The sequence below is a fragment of the Puma concolor genome, chromosome C2, assembly GCF_028749965.1.
Source record: "Puma concolor isolate L17-30 chromosome C2, mPumCon1.1.hap2, whole genome shotgun sequence".
Lineage (NCBI taxonomy): Eukaryota > Metazoa > Chordata > Mammalia > Carnivora > Felidae > Puma > Puma concolor.
The window spans coordinates 149,360,887-149,377,206 of record NC_141675.1 but is presented as its reverse complement, the minus strand read 5'-3'; the positions used below and the strand labels follow the sequence as shown (position 1 = coordinate 149,377,206).

The following is a 16,320-nucleotide window of genomic DNA, read 5'->3' as shown; positions in this document are numbered from 1 at the left end:
CCCCCATCCTTCCCCAGATGTGTTCAATAAGTACATCCCAGGGTGAACTCTTGTCTCAAAGCAATCTTCTCTTGCTGTTCGCAAGACAAACGAAGAGGGCAGTCATAATTAGATTGCTACTAATACACCACAGTTAATAAGTGGCATAAATAACCATGTAAATGTCAAGCTGTGAATCTGAAACTTGACAGGACCTTTCAAATCCAACCAGGGCTTGGCACCAAAAAGCATTCTCTGAATTTGCACATAATCTGCTTTTGCAGCTCTTTTGAGAAGGAGCTATTTAGCCAGTAAGCATGTTATTCTCCACCGGAGATTATAGTCATTCCAAGTCAATGAACTGCATTCCCAAGAAATCAGGAGGAACTTAAAACACAGGATTTTAAGGTTTGGGAGTAAGATAGGGAAGACATGAAGGGGTCGTGTAAGTCATGGTTGCTAATGCATTGACACTGCCCTAGAGCTCTGAAGAGCAGACAGCACCGAGCCATTTGATTAAAAAAAAAAAAAAAATTCCACGTTGTTGCTAGGCTTTTCCCACGGACAGCTTGGTGGAGTCTGTCCAGATTGATCGCAGGATTGTCATTACACTGGAAGGTACCACCCAGTGCTCCCTCCCGGGGCTGCTCACTCGGAGCCAGAGGGTGCCCACAGCGCCTCATTAAGCCATTTAGGGTTAAAGATTCCCCCAAGACTTCCTCTTCTTGCTTTTCATTTTTTAAATTGAGGTAGGTTCGCATAACATAAAATTAACCATTTTCAAGTCCACCATTCAGCGACTCACAACGTTTTGCAACCATCACCTCTATCTAGTTGCAAAACACGTTCATCGCCATAAGAGAAAATCACTTCCATTAAGCGGCCGCTCTCCATTCCTCCCAACAACACCTGCCGCCAGCCCCTAGCAACCACTAATCTGCTTTCTGCCTCTACGGATTGACCTATTCCAGACATTTCATATAAATGGAATTGTACAATATGCGACCTTTTGTATCTGGCCTCTTTCACCTAGCATCACGTTTTCAAGGTTCATCTGTGATATAAGGTGTATCTGTACTTCACCCTTTGTTAGGTGTCGTAATCGTCCATCGTCTGGCTAGACCGCATTCTGTTTATCCATTCACCAGCTGATGGACATTTAGGTGGCTTCTACCTTTTGGCTACTGTGAATAGTGCCGTTATAAATATTCATGTACAAGTTTTTGTTTGAAAACCTTCTAAAATCTTTGGGGGTATGCACACCTAGGAGTGGAATAGCTGGGTCCTACAGTAATTCTACGCGTAAGTTTTTGAAAAACCACTTAACTGTTTTCTCCCTTCTTGCTTTTGAACAAAGTTATGCCTTCACTTAAAACTGTCTTTCTTATTATTTCTAAGGTTTGGAAGAGGAGAGAGGAGGCTTGCTGGCCATCCTGATGCCAGAAGTCCCCCATTAAACCAATCTTCTATGGAATTCCAAACGGAGCTCTTCAAGGCTTGGTCTCCCACACACTCACACCCTCCTTGCCCTTAATGAGAACCGGGGGTGAATGATTACAGGGAAAAGAGGAGGAGGGACTGAACTAATGAGGCAGTGGTCTCCATAGAAAAGTACACACACCCCATGGGTGCACCAGGCCATTATCCACCGGGATCTGCCACAAGACGCCATTAGAACTTCTATTTATTTTTACCTAAAAGTCAGAAAACAATGAGCTTTACTAATTGTTATGGGTTGAATGATGTTGCTCCCAAAAAAGATAACCCCGAGCACCTCAGAATGTGACCTTATTTGGAGAGAGGGTCTTTACAGAGCTAATCAGTTAAAATAAAGTTATTAAGGTAGGCCTTAATCCAGTAAGACTGGTGCCCTTACAGAAAGGAGAAATTTGGACACACACACACACACACACACACACACACACACACACACGGTGATGTGAAGACGAAGACAGATCAGGGTGATGAGTCTACAAGCCAACCAACACCAACCATTGCCAGAAACCGCCAGAAGCTAGGAGAGAGGCCAGGAACAGACTCTCCTGCACAGCCTCCAGGAAGAACCAACCATCATGGCACCTTAGTTTCAAACTTCCAGCCTCCAGAATTGTGACATAATCAACTTCTGTTGCTCAAGCCACTCAATTTGTGGCACTTTGTTACAGCAGCTCCAGCAAGCTAATATTCCAATATTTAACATAAAGGTGCTCATAGGTCTCTGACTTAGTCCCTCACAGGCAGGATCTGAGGCCTCTTGAGGGAGGAGCCAGCTTTCGGGCAGAGCGACAAGACCAAGAACACTCAGCCTGCACCCAGGTAAGAGGATTTATAGATCAGATCATCTCATCGTGATGTGATCAGTTCCCACAAGATGAATGGGTAGATTTAGGATTACTACCAAAAGTCTTGCCTGGAAATAATGTTAAGTATAGTTGACTCGTCCCTTATAGGTGGGCCCCCACACCCACAGCACGATTAAAACTTGAGGAGCTGATCAGATCTGGCCAGAAATCATTCCGAATTAACAAGAAAACTACTTCTAATAGGTAGTTATATCCCTTTTTGTTAACAATGAACCTCAAATCTAGATTCCTAGGCCTCGAGCTAGTGACTAGCAGTAATCAGAAGCCACCACAATTAACAACACTCAAAAACATTGTTTATGTCATCACGTTCCTCCTTTTAACCTCAACTTTATGTTTCTTTTATAATTTATATAATGTGCAGTGTATAAGTAAACAGATGAGCAATATGTACCCCCCACCAACCTCTTACTAAATGGGCACATAATCAGAAAAGTTTAGAAACCACTGATTTAGGGCAAGGGCTGTAGATAGACATGGGACAATACCCAAAACAGAGGTGCTGGTGCCCCGACAACTGATCCTCCAGCCAGAAGCAGATGTTGTGCAGACATCAGAGGTGTCCGGAACCAGGAAATGCCCCAGGGATGAGTTCCCCAGATCAGGGAAAGGACTCGGCTTCCTTGGCAAGAGGGCCAACACCGGCTCCCAGGGAGAGACACACTGTGGCCAGAGCTGGAGAGGACTTCCCCATGTGCACAGACATGCCACACAGCCACACTGACCCGCGCGCGGATGGAAAGAAAAAGGGGCCAGTTCTCAACTTTTGTAAAGTCATGAAGCTTTCCACTGGGAAGCGAACTTGGCAAGATGGCTTCCCTGTTGCCGTGAAGGGGAAAAATCCTCAAATATCAGAAAGGGGCAAATGAAAGTGATCTCCCTTTTTTTTTTTAAGTTGTATTTATTTATTTTGAGAGATCCAGACACAGTGTGAGTTTGGGAGGGGCAGAAAGAGTTGGAATCCCAAGCAGGCTCTGCACCACCAGGGCAGAGCCAGATACACGGGGCTGGAACTCATGAACCTGTGAGATCATGACCTCCGCTGAAACCAAGGATCGGATGCTTAACCGACTGAGCCACCCAGGCGTCCCAAAAGTGACCTTTTAATGTATTTCAGGGTCAGTGAGGAGACATTCTTCTTTTTTTCTTAAGTTTCTTTACTTATTTTTGAAAGAGAAGAGAGAGCACAAGTAGGGGCAGAGAGAGAGAGAGAAGGAGAGTGAGAATCCCAAGTAGAGGATTAATGTCAGCACTAACTTGGATGCAGGGCTTGAACCCACGAACCATGAGATCATGACCTAAGCGGATACTTAACCAACTGAGCCATGCAAGTGTCCCGAGAAGAACATCCCTGAGCAAGTATGGGCCTCCGAAGCTCAGCCAGTCGATCCACCTGGACCACAAGAGGCTGGAGGCCAGCGAGCAGGAGGGGCAGGCTCCTGTGAGGCCAGGGTGGACAAAAATGTACCCAGATGAGAGGCTCCTTCATGCCTCAGCTGTTCCTGAAGTAGCAAGTGCTTAGATTTGCTCTGCCAAATCTGGAGGTAGCCTGAATCAGGCGACCTTTGCCAACCTCTCCTGTTGCTTGGCCATGTTTGAGTGTGAGAGAGTGACGATGGTATCTGCTGCTCCCCTGACCATTGCTAAAGGCTTGAGATGAGGCTTTCCTCAGGCAGCTTCTCCTTTGCCCTCAGGAGGGGGTCTCATGAGCCTCAGATGCACCTGGTTCCACCTGGTGCTTCCATGGCCGGCCCTGACACAGCAGCTCCCAGAGATGGGACCGCAGGCCTTATGTACCTGCCTTCTCCTTCAGGCCCAGCCTTGTCTGGGCTGACTTTGAAAGAAATATTTATACTAAAGGGCTGAAGCTGAGGGAAGATTTCACCACCTCTTATCTCTCGTAGTTTAGAAAAACAACCAACATTTCATTGACAAGTGACCCTGTGGCGCCTGTGTTTGTGGCTCGTTTCTCTGGGGAGCCGCCTCTTCCCAGAGCCCTGTCTCGGTTTACATAGCTCTGCTCACTTCCTCTCAGACTCCCCAGGGAAAACAAGATTCTCATGGACATGCCACGTCTCTGGTAAGGTTCCCTGAGCATTGTGAGTACTCAAAATGGGAGACTGGCATTGCTCCATGTTCTATCTATGGGACGGTAGCTTCCAAGCCTAGACCTCCAGCCAAACATCTTGAGTCTCTCAGCTTTGAGGAACTATGGACTCTTGTACCCATCCCAGTGCCCACTACCCCACAAAGTCATTCAGTGCCTCGGCCCAGAGCGACGTGCTTAGCTTTGTTCACCCCTGTCCCCAACTCTATGTAGTCTCTTCTCTCCACTGCCCCTGGGCTGCCCATGCACTCTCCAGAAGACTACAGAGCAAAGACTCTCCAGCCCCACACCCCACCAGTGTGCCTCCCTTTCAGGCCATGGCAAAGTTGTTAGGCTCCAGCACTCTTCCTTCTCCAAGGAACCAAACATAGACCTAGAGTAGAAATCTCTGTGCAAACGTGCCATCCTCCCCATACCCTCCGCCATCTTCCTCCCACCCTATACCCTCAGCCATTTCTTCAACTCTTGGCTTAACTTGGTGACTCTCAACCCTACCCACGCATCAGAATCCCTTGAGGGGATTTCTTTCTTTTCTTTTCTTTTTTAAAATTTTATTTTTAAGTAATCTCTACATCCAACATGGGGCTTGAACTTATAACCCCAAGATCAAGAATTGAATGCTCTACCAACTGAGCCAGCCAGGTGCCCCTCGTTTGAGAAGACTTCTTAAAGGACACTGCTACCCAGACAGGCCTAATTACCCAAATTTGCGAGGTCTGGTGCAAAATGCATTTGCAGGGCACCCCGTTCAAAAATGATTAAGAATATCAAGATTGCCTTAAACTAAGAATGGGGCCCTACTGAACACAGGGACCAGTAGGACTCAAGCCTAGGAAGCCAGATCTGTGCCCAGGCACTTTCCCTAAATATATAGATTTAATTAGCCTGGGTGGGACCCTGGAATCTGCATTTTAAAAGCTTCCCAGGAGGTGCTAAGGTGACTAAGCTGGCTGCTGATGGCTGACCCAGAGATACTGCTTCTGTTGAAGGCTTCCCAAATGGAAACTGTTTACTCTTATGCTCTTGACATTGGGTCTAGGAGTTGGCCCCACTTTGAGCTGGCTCTGCATTGTCACTTCCAGAACACTTCTTTCCTGGGTTTGCAAATTAGCCGCTCAACTGAGGCTAAGGTCATTCAGGTCTTATCCTTGCCCTAGTCTAGGTCATTTCTGCACTTTGCTTGGTGCCTTTCCTCATCCAACCAACAATTAGCAAATGGTTCACAACTTTCTCCACCCCCATTCATGTCGCTGCTTTAGAATCCTTATGGCTGGCCCAGCCACGATCTTGGCCTCTTGGCTCCTTGTCCTCTGATCTGCAGCAACTTCTTCCTTCCTCCTTCTCAGCCCCCACTCCCATGCCTATCTGGGCCTGACTGACACTATGGGCTCCTCTTCCTCAGAATCTTGACCCCAAGTGCTCTCACTCTCTGACTGTAGCCTTCTATCCTAACTTTCCCCTCAATTCCATATCCCCACTACATCTGTTACTCAACTCCATTGTGGATGTTGGACCAGTGAAGTCCAGGTGTTCCTCCAGGTGTTCCTTATCCACGGTTTTCAGTCTCTTCAGCTTCCATTCTCTCACTCTTCCAAATACTAGACATTCTCTTCCTCCTCTGTCCTCACATCCCACCCACCTAGCAAAATTCCAACCCTGAATGAACATCCATCTTCCCCACACCTGCCCCCAGGCCAGCAGAGCACCGCTGGAGGCAAATCCCACAGCTGCATGGACCACCTTGCATTCTATTGCACTGAGAAAAGAGAACCAATTGTCCAACATGCATTCCTGAATTTGCAACCAACTCTCCATCCTCCTGCCGAGGGCCAGTTCCTTCACAGATGCTCTTTGTCTTCCTTGCCTCCCATCTTCCCGGGAGCTGTTTGCAGCAATTACCTTCTCGCTAACCTGTTTCTTCCATCTCTTCTTTCTTCTGGAACCTTCCCATCAGTGGGTAAATGCCCTGCATTCTGCAGATTTTCTAAAAAAAAAAAGGGAAAAAAGGGAGAAAAAGAAAAGCTGAGAAGGGAGGGGGGGAGAGAAGAGGAGAGGGAAGGAGAGGAGAGAAGTCTCCTCATCTCCCTCCAGCCCCTACCCTCTTGCTCTTCCTTTCATGGCCACACTTTCTGAGTGTGTTGTCTCTCTATCACCCTCTCATTTCCCCCTCCCTCCCTCCCCTTGGATTTCATCCCACCAATTCAATGAAACAGGCTTTGATAAGGCCACCAATTACTTCCATTTTAAACAGAGTGGCCATGTTGCACCTCTTCTTCCTTGACCTCTCAGCCTCACTGGAACTCCCTCCTTCCTCAAATAGACTCACCCACTGGCTCCTCCACACCACTTTCCTTTCTTAGTTCTCTGGCTTCCTCTCCTGACTCCCCTTAGGGGTCCTTCCCCCTCTATATAACTACTATATATTGAACTTCTTTAAGGCTCCATTCTAGGCCCTCTTATTCCTCCCTCTACTCTCTATTCCTGGATAATCTCATCTATTTTCAACACTGCAAATATCATGTAAATGTCGACTCATTTTATCTGCAGAGACGTGAAATATAAGTGCCCATTTCTCTCACATTATATAAGCATCCTGGGCTGATACGGTAACGCTATGGTTTGGGGCTCCATCTGTCTGGTTCCTCTGCCACTCCCAATGCATTGCATTCATCTTCATAGTCCCAGATAACTCCATGCCTATATTCCAGCTTTCAGGAGGAGGAAAAGTAGCAGAGAGCAGACAGGCCCCTTCTTTAAAGATACTACCCAGAAGTTGGAGGCATCACTTCTACAAACATCTCATTAGCCATAACTTCAACAGCTGGCCACACCTAGCTCCAAGGAAAACTGGGAGCTGTAGGCTTTATTCTGGGTGGTCGCATGCCCCTTAAATTTCTCTTGGCATGTAAGAAAGGGAAAACCAATACTCAGAGAAAACTAGCAGAATTGGCCGTAGGCACCAGCTAGATTTGCCAATTCTTTATTTTGTCAAATAAGGACATTAAAAAAAAAAAACAAACCCAACTACCACCTATTGCCATCACTTCATAAAAGAAAGGACATTCTTAATACCAAAATTGGAGAAGACATAATCTCAAAATAGAGAAAAGTCTTTTAGGTTAAATGAATTTGGATTTAGAGAAGACAACACTGTATCATCCTCACTGTTCTTATTTCCCTTGAAACTGGCACAAGCATCCATCTTCTCGCCTGAACTGGAAACCATGACTGAGGCATGGCTGTTGGAGCATTGTCAGTATCATCTTTATTTCCCTATGCCATCCTGGTGTAGGCGGATGGCCATGATAGCTCCCACCTGGTAGTAGTACAGAAATCCCAGCATCCGTCCCCTCAAGTCCCTTCCCCTTTCCAAATGCCCAAACAGAATGGCCATGTTTCACTTCTTCTTCCTTGACCTCTCAGCATCACTGGAACTCCCTCCTTCCTCAAATAGACTCACCCACTGGCTCCTCCATACCACTTTCCTTTCCCAGTTCTCTGGCTTCCCCTCCTGACTCCTCTTAGGGGTCCTTCCCCCACTGCTGTGGCTGCAAGACCTAATCCCATAGCCGGACCTCAGGGGTCTCTGGAAAGCTTGGTCACATCACTGTTGCCATTCCCCAAGAGGGGAATTTCCACAGCGGGGACAACAACATCCCCTTTTGACCCATCTTGAAAAGTCACGCCTTTCCTAACAGCAGTCCCTCTCTCTCCCCACCTTCCCTTCCATGTAGAACAAGTCCAGGAGACCACGCCAGAGGGCCTGTAAAGGATGTTGAGCAGTGTGTCATCTACCAGTAGCCACATCTATCACAGAAGGACTCAGTGTTTTGTTTTGATTTACTTTCAGGTGAGTCCCTCCCCAGACCTCTGCTTTACTCTTTGGTCAAGAGAGCCACCTTCACCCCTGGACTCCTCAAAGTTTCTCTAGGAGGCTTGCAGGCAGACAGTCCTTCAGATCAGGTCATGGAATAGAAGTGAAGCTAAAGGATGAGAACTCCCCCCTGGCTCAGGGCAGTTAAGAAGGGATGCTCTACACCCCCTTTCTCTTCCTTCATTTGCAGGGTATATTTTGGGGCATTGGGGGAGGTTTTCGGCTGTGTTGTTAGAAAAGAAGCCTTGGGTGAGTTAGTTTTTGGACTTTTCTTGTGTTCTGCCTTTTGAACAGAAAATGTTTTGGGGCACCTGGGTGGCTCAGTCAGTTAGGTGTCTGACTCTCGATTTCGGCTCAGGTCAGGATCTCATGGTTCATGAGTTCGAGCCCCACATTGGGCTCTGTGCTGACAGTGTGGAGCCTGCTTGGGATTGTCTCTCTCTCCCTTCTCTCTCTGCCCCTACCCTACTTGCTCTCTGTCTCTCTCTCAAAATAAATAAACTTAAAAAAATGTTTTGATTTCATATAGGAGCTTTCACTGTATGTTCCTGAATCCTAAAAACTAAGATTTTTTTTGTTTTGGTCAAAAATACCCCCCTTTTTTTCATGTAGATATTGCTGGATTAGAATCCTAGAATTTCAGTGCTGGATGGGGCCTTACAGATCCTAAGATCCTACAGCTTCTGGGGCACCTGGGTGGCTCAGTCGGTTAAGTATCTGACTTCAGCTCAGGTCATGATCTCACGGCTCATGAGTTTGAGCCCCACATCAGGCTCTGTGCTGACAGCTCAGAGCCCGGAGCCTGCTTCAGATTCTGTCTCCATCTCTCTCTGCCCCTCCCCTGCTCGCTCACTCTCTCTCTCTCAAATATAAAATAAGAAATATTTTAAAAATTAACAATGAATCCTACCGCTTCATTTTATGGGTAAGGAAACTGAGGTGCAGGAAGGTGAACTCATCGCCCAAGTTTACACAGTAGCCAGTGCCAAGGTCTAGGTAACACAGCTCTGCACCCTTGGTGAGGGCACGGAGAGCAAGGAGGGGTGGGCACCTGGCCTGAGAAATTGGAGCCAAGCCTTGAGGGATGAGATACTTTGGTCCTGGCATGTTCAAGACAGCCTCCCCTTACCCTCTGCACTCCATCGTGGCCGCCTGCCCTCCATGCCAAATGAAGCTGATAGAGGAAATTCTCACGGGAGGGCTCTTCAAGATCCGTTAAGAAAATTTTCTCTTGTTTACAGCAGAGTGCATCCTAGATGCAATGCCAACAGGGTTTGCTTCTTTGTTTATTTTAACCAAGAAGGGAAATTAGTGGCAAAAGAATATTTTGATAATGAATGGAAAGTTAGTCATGACATTCTTGAGGGGGGAAAATATAAATAAACTTTTTTTTTTTTAATGAGAGCTGTCTCAACGAATGATAGGATTCATGAGTCTCAACCAGGGTGAACAGACACTTGGGGTGCCTGGAGCACCTCCTGTGGGTTTCTGCTTTTCCCATGCACATAGTAGAAGCCTTGGGGGCAGGGGGAGTGAGGTGTGTGTGTGTGTGTGTGTGTGTGTGTGCCTGTGTATATGTCTGTGTGTGATCTCCTAAAGCAATCCTTATTAATGGAAAGGTTTTTAAATATTTGCAAACGGATCTCCGAACTTTGTAGAACACAACGGTATCTATTTCAAAACAACCTGGGAGTATTTGGTGTCTATTTGGGCCTGGTAAATTTCCACTGTGGCTAGTGCCACACAGCGTTTCCATTCCAGGCCAACTCACTTCAAGTGGCATGATTTGATTAAGCATTTCTTCACTTTTAATTGCATGCCAAGGCCCCAGGGCATCATTTGTTGGGTGGCCCTGAGTGGGCTGGAGTGGGGGCGGAAAGACATGTCAATCTAGAAAGGTTTGCGCCTGACTTGTTCTCGGGTGTAATTCTGTCCTGTACCTGGCAAGCCTTCCCGTTATTATGAACAGGCCTGTCTTGGCCGATGGTGGTTTTCGACGGTTCGTGGCAAGGAGCATCCAGGGGAGAGCCTGCTCCTGAGGAGCTCCCGGCCTGATGGAAAAGAGGGGAGGGCATCACACTGCACTTGGCTGAACGCCACTCACCACCTGGGAAATTATATCCCTAAGCCACCCACTTGCAAACTCTATCACCACAGTATTTTAGAAGAGAGTTGTTTAATAATATCAAAAAAAAAAAAAAAAAAAAAAAAAGATCTTAACCTCCAAGCATAGTCTACGCCTCTGTAAAATGAGGTAATGCTACAACCTCATGGGGTTGAGGTGGGTGTTAGAAATATTGTAGACCAAGTCCTGGAACATGGTGAAACTCTGCAAATCATATTTATAGATGGCACCCTGGCCTGTCACAGTATCTATTATCCCCATCCTCCCTCTGAAAAGAACGCCTATAGTGTTCAGATATCTGCCCCACTCGCATGTAGCTGTGAGGCCAGGCCAGGGCCTCGGGTCGGAAGGAGCCCTCCATTCTCAGTGGCCAGTGATTTCCTCAGGACACCCTCCCTGCAACACAGTGATGGCCAGTAAGTAATGAACAGAACCTGCAGGTGGGGGTACAGTGAGGCAGGAATGGGAGAGAAAGTCACATTCCCCAGGATGCTATTTCTCAGGTTGATGTTGCCATCTTGAAACTTGAGGATGAGGCCAATTTCCAAGAATGACAAGGCATAGAGAAGGAAAGAGATGGGCTCCTAGAGAGCAATCCATGTTGCCAACCAAATACGCTCGATGTGCCTGGTCTTCTCCAAGTCTTCTCCAGCTGGAAATCTCCTTTGCCCTTCCACGAGTGAGCTGCCCCCTCCCACTAGTGAGCCGTCCCCCAACTTGTGAGCCATCCCTCCCACTCAGGAGTGACTTTCCCACTAGTGAGTGACCCCCTCAACTAACTAGCCATTCCCCCACTAATGAGTCACCCCTCTACTAGTGAGCCATCCCCCAGTAGTGAGCTGTGCCTGACAAAAGCGCGGTGATTCGTCCTTCTTCACAAACAGGAGCCTGAAGGGGAGACATGCACAGGTTGGGAGGGTTTTCTGGACTTTCCCAGAAAAGTGGGAGCCGGGAGGCTGGAATGAGAACCCCAGCAGAGGTGGGAGCACCTCCCAGAAGAGTGGGTAAAGGAAATTTCATCTCAGAGAAGATTTGCACACGAACGATGCCACTGTGCGTTCTCAGATACTGCCCCTGGGACATGCTAAGGAGCTGTGGGCTTTATGGGGTTTTGGCATTTTAACTACTCCATCCGGCTGGGAGGCTCTGGCCGCAAATAACAGAAACCCTGACTGGAACCAGCATAATCAATATAGGAATGTATTATTTTATATCATAAATATTCCCTGTAGGGAGCTCCGGGGCCAGTTGAATAAGTCGTTCAAGAATGCCGCCAAGGACCCAGTTCTCTCCCGCTCTCCGCTTTTGGTGTGGGCTCCATTCTCTGTCTGGTGTCAGGACGGCGGCAGGAATTCCAGGCATTCTAATAATGGCCCCCACCAAGAAAACAGCTGCCCTTGCATTCCATGCCACTCCAGGACTGCTGACTAAAGATGAATGGGTTTCGAATGAGGACAACATCCAAGGTCCCAGTGCCCAAAGCGACATTTAGGTCCGGGGAAACATTTGACAAACCATGCCAAGGCAGCCTGCTGGCCCTGCAACCACCAAGGACAAAGAAGGAGGCTCAATATCCCAGCGGCTTGGAATGGAGGAGACAATAGGCTCCAGGCCCCAGGGCGTTCTCGGCAGCCTCTGTCCCGGATCACCAGATTTCAGGGGGGTCACAGCAAGACACTTGACAGGCAATGCAGGCAGTGGTAAGGCGAGCCTTGCCCAGAACGCCCATTTCCTTGAGATCCTACGGAATGACAGTTGTCCAGGACCAGGCTCTGCTAATGGAGCCTGGTCCCCAGCACCCCGCCAGCATTTCTCCCCCTCTGGCCCTCCGGATCATCTGCTGAAAGACGGCTGTTGACCTGGAGCTGCCTCCCGGGATAGAGACGGAAGAGACAGACCTGACTCTATGTCAAGTCTCCTTCTCCAAAAATAGTCAAGGAATTCCCCCGGAAAACTGAGAATATTTGCAGTATATGTGACAAAAGTTTGATTATCCTTATTTTACTACGAACTCTTGCAGATCAATTTGTCTTAAATGGATGCACACATAAAAGATCAAACTTACACCATATAAAACCATATAAAAACGCAACTGCTCACTAGTAATAAAAGCGTAAAGTTAAAAACTGAGATGGGTTTGTTTCTTTTCTTCTGCTGTTTTGTTTGTTTTTTACTTCATAAAACGGCAAAGGAATACCACACAGTGGCAAGGAAAATAGGATTTCTGCTCCTATGCACTGCTAGCAGCAATATAAATTCAGGCAATCTTTCTAGAGGTCGGTTTGGCAAAATAGAGCAAAAAGACTTAACCACGTACATAACCTCTGAACCACCGATTCTGCATTCCAGAACGTATCCTGAGGAAATAACCAAAGAAATGTGCAAGGCCGTGCTGAACACTCATGAATATTCAGTATGGTATTGCTTTCTTCTGACATTGCAGTGCTGGAAATTACCGAATCATCGAGTGGTACCTGGATTAGCCAAATGGATGATAACACGTCCCTTCCATACTATGCAGTCACCCACCAATAGAGCAAAAAAAAAAAAAAAAAAAAAATTTCATCAGAGTTAAGTTAAATGAGAGGGTTGCGTATCACTAAGGTCGGTGTACGTTTTGGTAACCATTTGCATGGTACAACTTTGCATTATCTTTACGTTCCAACTTCAGCGTACACGGAAGGGATATTTAAAACGTTTAACAACTGATTTCCGAGAACAAAGGGCCATATCCCCAAATACAGTCTGTCTTGTTACTGCAATTATTTTCATTGACGACTCTGTGTGCCAACGACTGCACACACCGAGTGGTTTTACTTAATTATTTAAAAGATTAAATAATTCTTTAAATAAATAGCATTATTCAGCTGCCCACAGATGAGTAGCTTTATTAACTCCTTTGTGTGTTTTCACATTTTCCACTTTCTTTATAGTGAAAAGGTATTCCTTATCAAAAACAATAATGGGGGGTGGCTGGGTGGCTCATTCGGCTAAGTGTCTGACTTCAGCTCAGGTCATGATCTCACGGTCTGTGAGTTCGAGCCCCGCGTCGGGCTCCGTGCTGACAGCTCAGAGCCTGGAGCCTGCTTCAGATTCTGTGTCTCCTTCTCTCTCTGCCCCTGCCCCTTTCACTCAAAAATAAATAAACGTTAAAAAAAAAATAAAAACAAAAACAAAAACAAAAAAATTCCAAAAACAATAATGCAGTTAAGAAGCAGTTCGGTGTCGGGGTGCCTGGGTGGCTCAGTCGGTTAAGTGTCTGGCTCCTGATCTCAGTTCAGGTCTTGATCTCAGGGCTGTGAGTTCAAGTCCCACGCTGGGCTCCACGCTGCGCATGAAGCCTACTTAAAATAAAATTAAAATAAAAATTTTTAAAAAGGAGGAATTCAGTGTATAAGAACTCTTCATTCAATGTCCTTTATTCTACCTTCCCAGCCTCTGACCCATGTCTGACCTCCATATTGGGAATCCCCAAAGCCCCTCAAGCAACCACATTCTTCAAAAACAAGAAGCATCTGATCTTGGTATCAAAAACCAGATTTTCTGTCTTTGACTGGGGGCAACATCCGTGCACTCTCTGGGATGCTAAGCAGAGGGTACAGATCTGGAAGCTCCTGAAAGTCCTGCTCGCCAGGCAGTCCTCCCACTGGTGGTGACAGTACAAATTGCCACTGCACTTTGGGACAGCAGTCCAATCTTGTCCATCAAAGCCTTAAACACACACAACTCTGGCCCATATTTCCTCTCCGGTTCTGCTCACACACTTGCAAAAAGATGTCTGCACAAGTACACTCCCTGAATGGTTGTCGGAAATAGCAAACATAGGGGATAGAAACCCACCGTCTATGAACAGAGGGTCATTAACGTGTGGGAAATCCACTACAGCTGCCGAAAATAGGAGGCAAAGTTACATGTGCTCCTAGGAAAACACATCCAAAAGGTAGCAATAAAAAAAAAAAAAAATTAAATCTAGGGGCACCTGGGTGGCTCAGTCGGTTAAGCGGCCAATTTCAGCTCAGGTCACGATCTCGCGGTCTGTGAGTTCGAGCCCCGCGTCGGGCTCTGTGCTGACAGCTCAGAGTCTGGAGCCTGCTTCAGATTCTGTGTCTCCCTCTCTCTCTGACCCTCTCCCGTTCATGCTCTGTCTCTCTCTGTCTCAAAGATACATAAATGTTTAAAAAAATTTTTTTTAAATAAAAAAATAATTAAATCTACACAGCAAGTATACTATGATCCCATTTGTGCTAAAAAGAAAAAAAAATCTGTGTGCACATCACATTTCTGGAAAGGTCCACGAGAAGCTGTAGGTAATGGGGTCTTTTGGGAATTGGAGGGAGAGGGCGGTGTGACCAGTTAAGGCTTTTTTCTTTCCACTTTATAGCCTTTTGTGCTGTTTTCACTTTTCTTCATGAGTAATAATAATTTTTAAAGATCTGCTTCCTGACATTTTAGGGCAGGCCTAGGAAAAACAATAGATACAGACCACTGAGCAAGTGCTCTCTAGCTTGGGTGTTAATTTGCATGTCAGGGACTTGCCCACAGAGTGATTTCCATTTTAGCAGTCAAGGTCATCTCAGGGCAACGCTTCTCAAACTTTTCCACAGAAGTACCCCTGATGACAAAACAGAACAAACACGTAACCTCAAGGGATGAAGGAAATTGGCCCAAATCTTTGCCTCGAGCAAAATGTCTCTAGTGTGCAGACTATCTTAAAAATTCAAGAAAATTTAGAATTTTATTCCACCACTGAGTTGTCTTTGACTTACTGTAAAAACTAGTTTTCACTTCAAATTTTATTTGTGGAATTCTGGTCACTATCTTGGTAAATCCCTCACTCCTGCTTTAAATGGATAAAAATTTCCAGATGAAACTTAATAGGAAAGGTCTTATCCATAGTTAGGCTCTGGGGCAAGAACAGCTGAAGTGATAGAGGGAACCCAAGGTGAGAAATTTCTGGAAACCAGGACTTGATACCAGCTGAGAGGTGCAGATTCAATTATTCATGCAGAGGAAGAGCTGATCTAAAACACAGGACTGGGTTTCGCAGAATTCTACTTCCAGACATGAAGCGAGACCAAGGATTAGAAACATTCTACCCACCCGTCTGAGAAGTGACAAGGAGGCTTGTCATCTACTTGGACTTTGGGGAAGAAAGAGGGAAAAATACTATAAATCAGACACCCAGGCTGGCACCGTTGACAAGTATACTTTCACAATATCTATCCAGCACAACATCAATGTCAAGAGTAGTTCGGTACTAAAGAAATCCATAAGAGTCCTTCCTGCTGGAAGAAACACGAAAACTGTCCTCTAGACAGGGAACCCCCCAAACCCAGGGAACTGGGACTTATCATAAAAATATGAGCCACACTGAAGATAAACAGAGATAGCAAACTGAATGAGGAAATGAATTGCCATGAGGGAAAATCACAGACGCAACAGATGGGGGGAAAGCTGCGTATCAACAACCAAAGATAATAGGACAATATAAAAGAGATGTCTAACATGTTAAAAAATACATATAATGGGAAAAACATAAACCATAAGCACAGAATGGAAATGGAACGGGGATATTGCCAAAGGACCAAACAGAAGCTTGAAAAAGAAAACAAATAAACTTCCTACAGGAAAATGGAATTGATGAAGTAGATTTGCCACAGATGCGGAGAGTATTCGTGAACCGAAAGACGAGAGGAAATTACCCAACATGCCTCAGAAAAATAAAGAGATGGAAAATGTGTGAGAGAAAGTGAGACACGTGAACATTTGAATGGGAAAACCCAGCATATATCTAAGAGGAGTTCCAACACAGAAAAGAAAGGATTGAGCAATTTTCAAAGACATAAAGGCTTAGATCATCATTATCGAAGGA

At 46.1% G+C, this 16,320-nt stretch overlaps 1 long non-coding RNA gene across 1 annotated transcript in view; it reads right to left on the bottom strand.

Annotated features, from left to right (window-relative positions):
- Positions 1-3,221: 3,221 nt before the first annotated feature.
- Positions 3,222-16,320, bottom strand: part of LOC147577604 (uncharacterized) — a 44,131-nt gene continuing 31,032 nt past the window's right edge. Inside the window, exon 2 of the long non-coding RNA XR_015240430.1 lies at positions 3,222-6,433. This is a non-coding gene — a long non-coding RNA (uncharacterized LOC147577604). The remainder of the gene's footprint in view (positions 6,434-16,320) is intronic.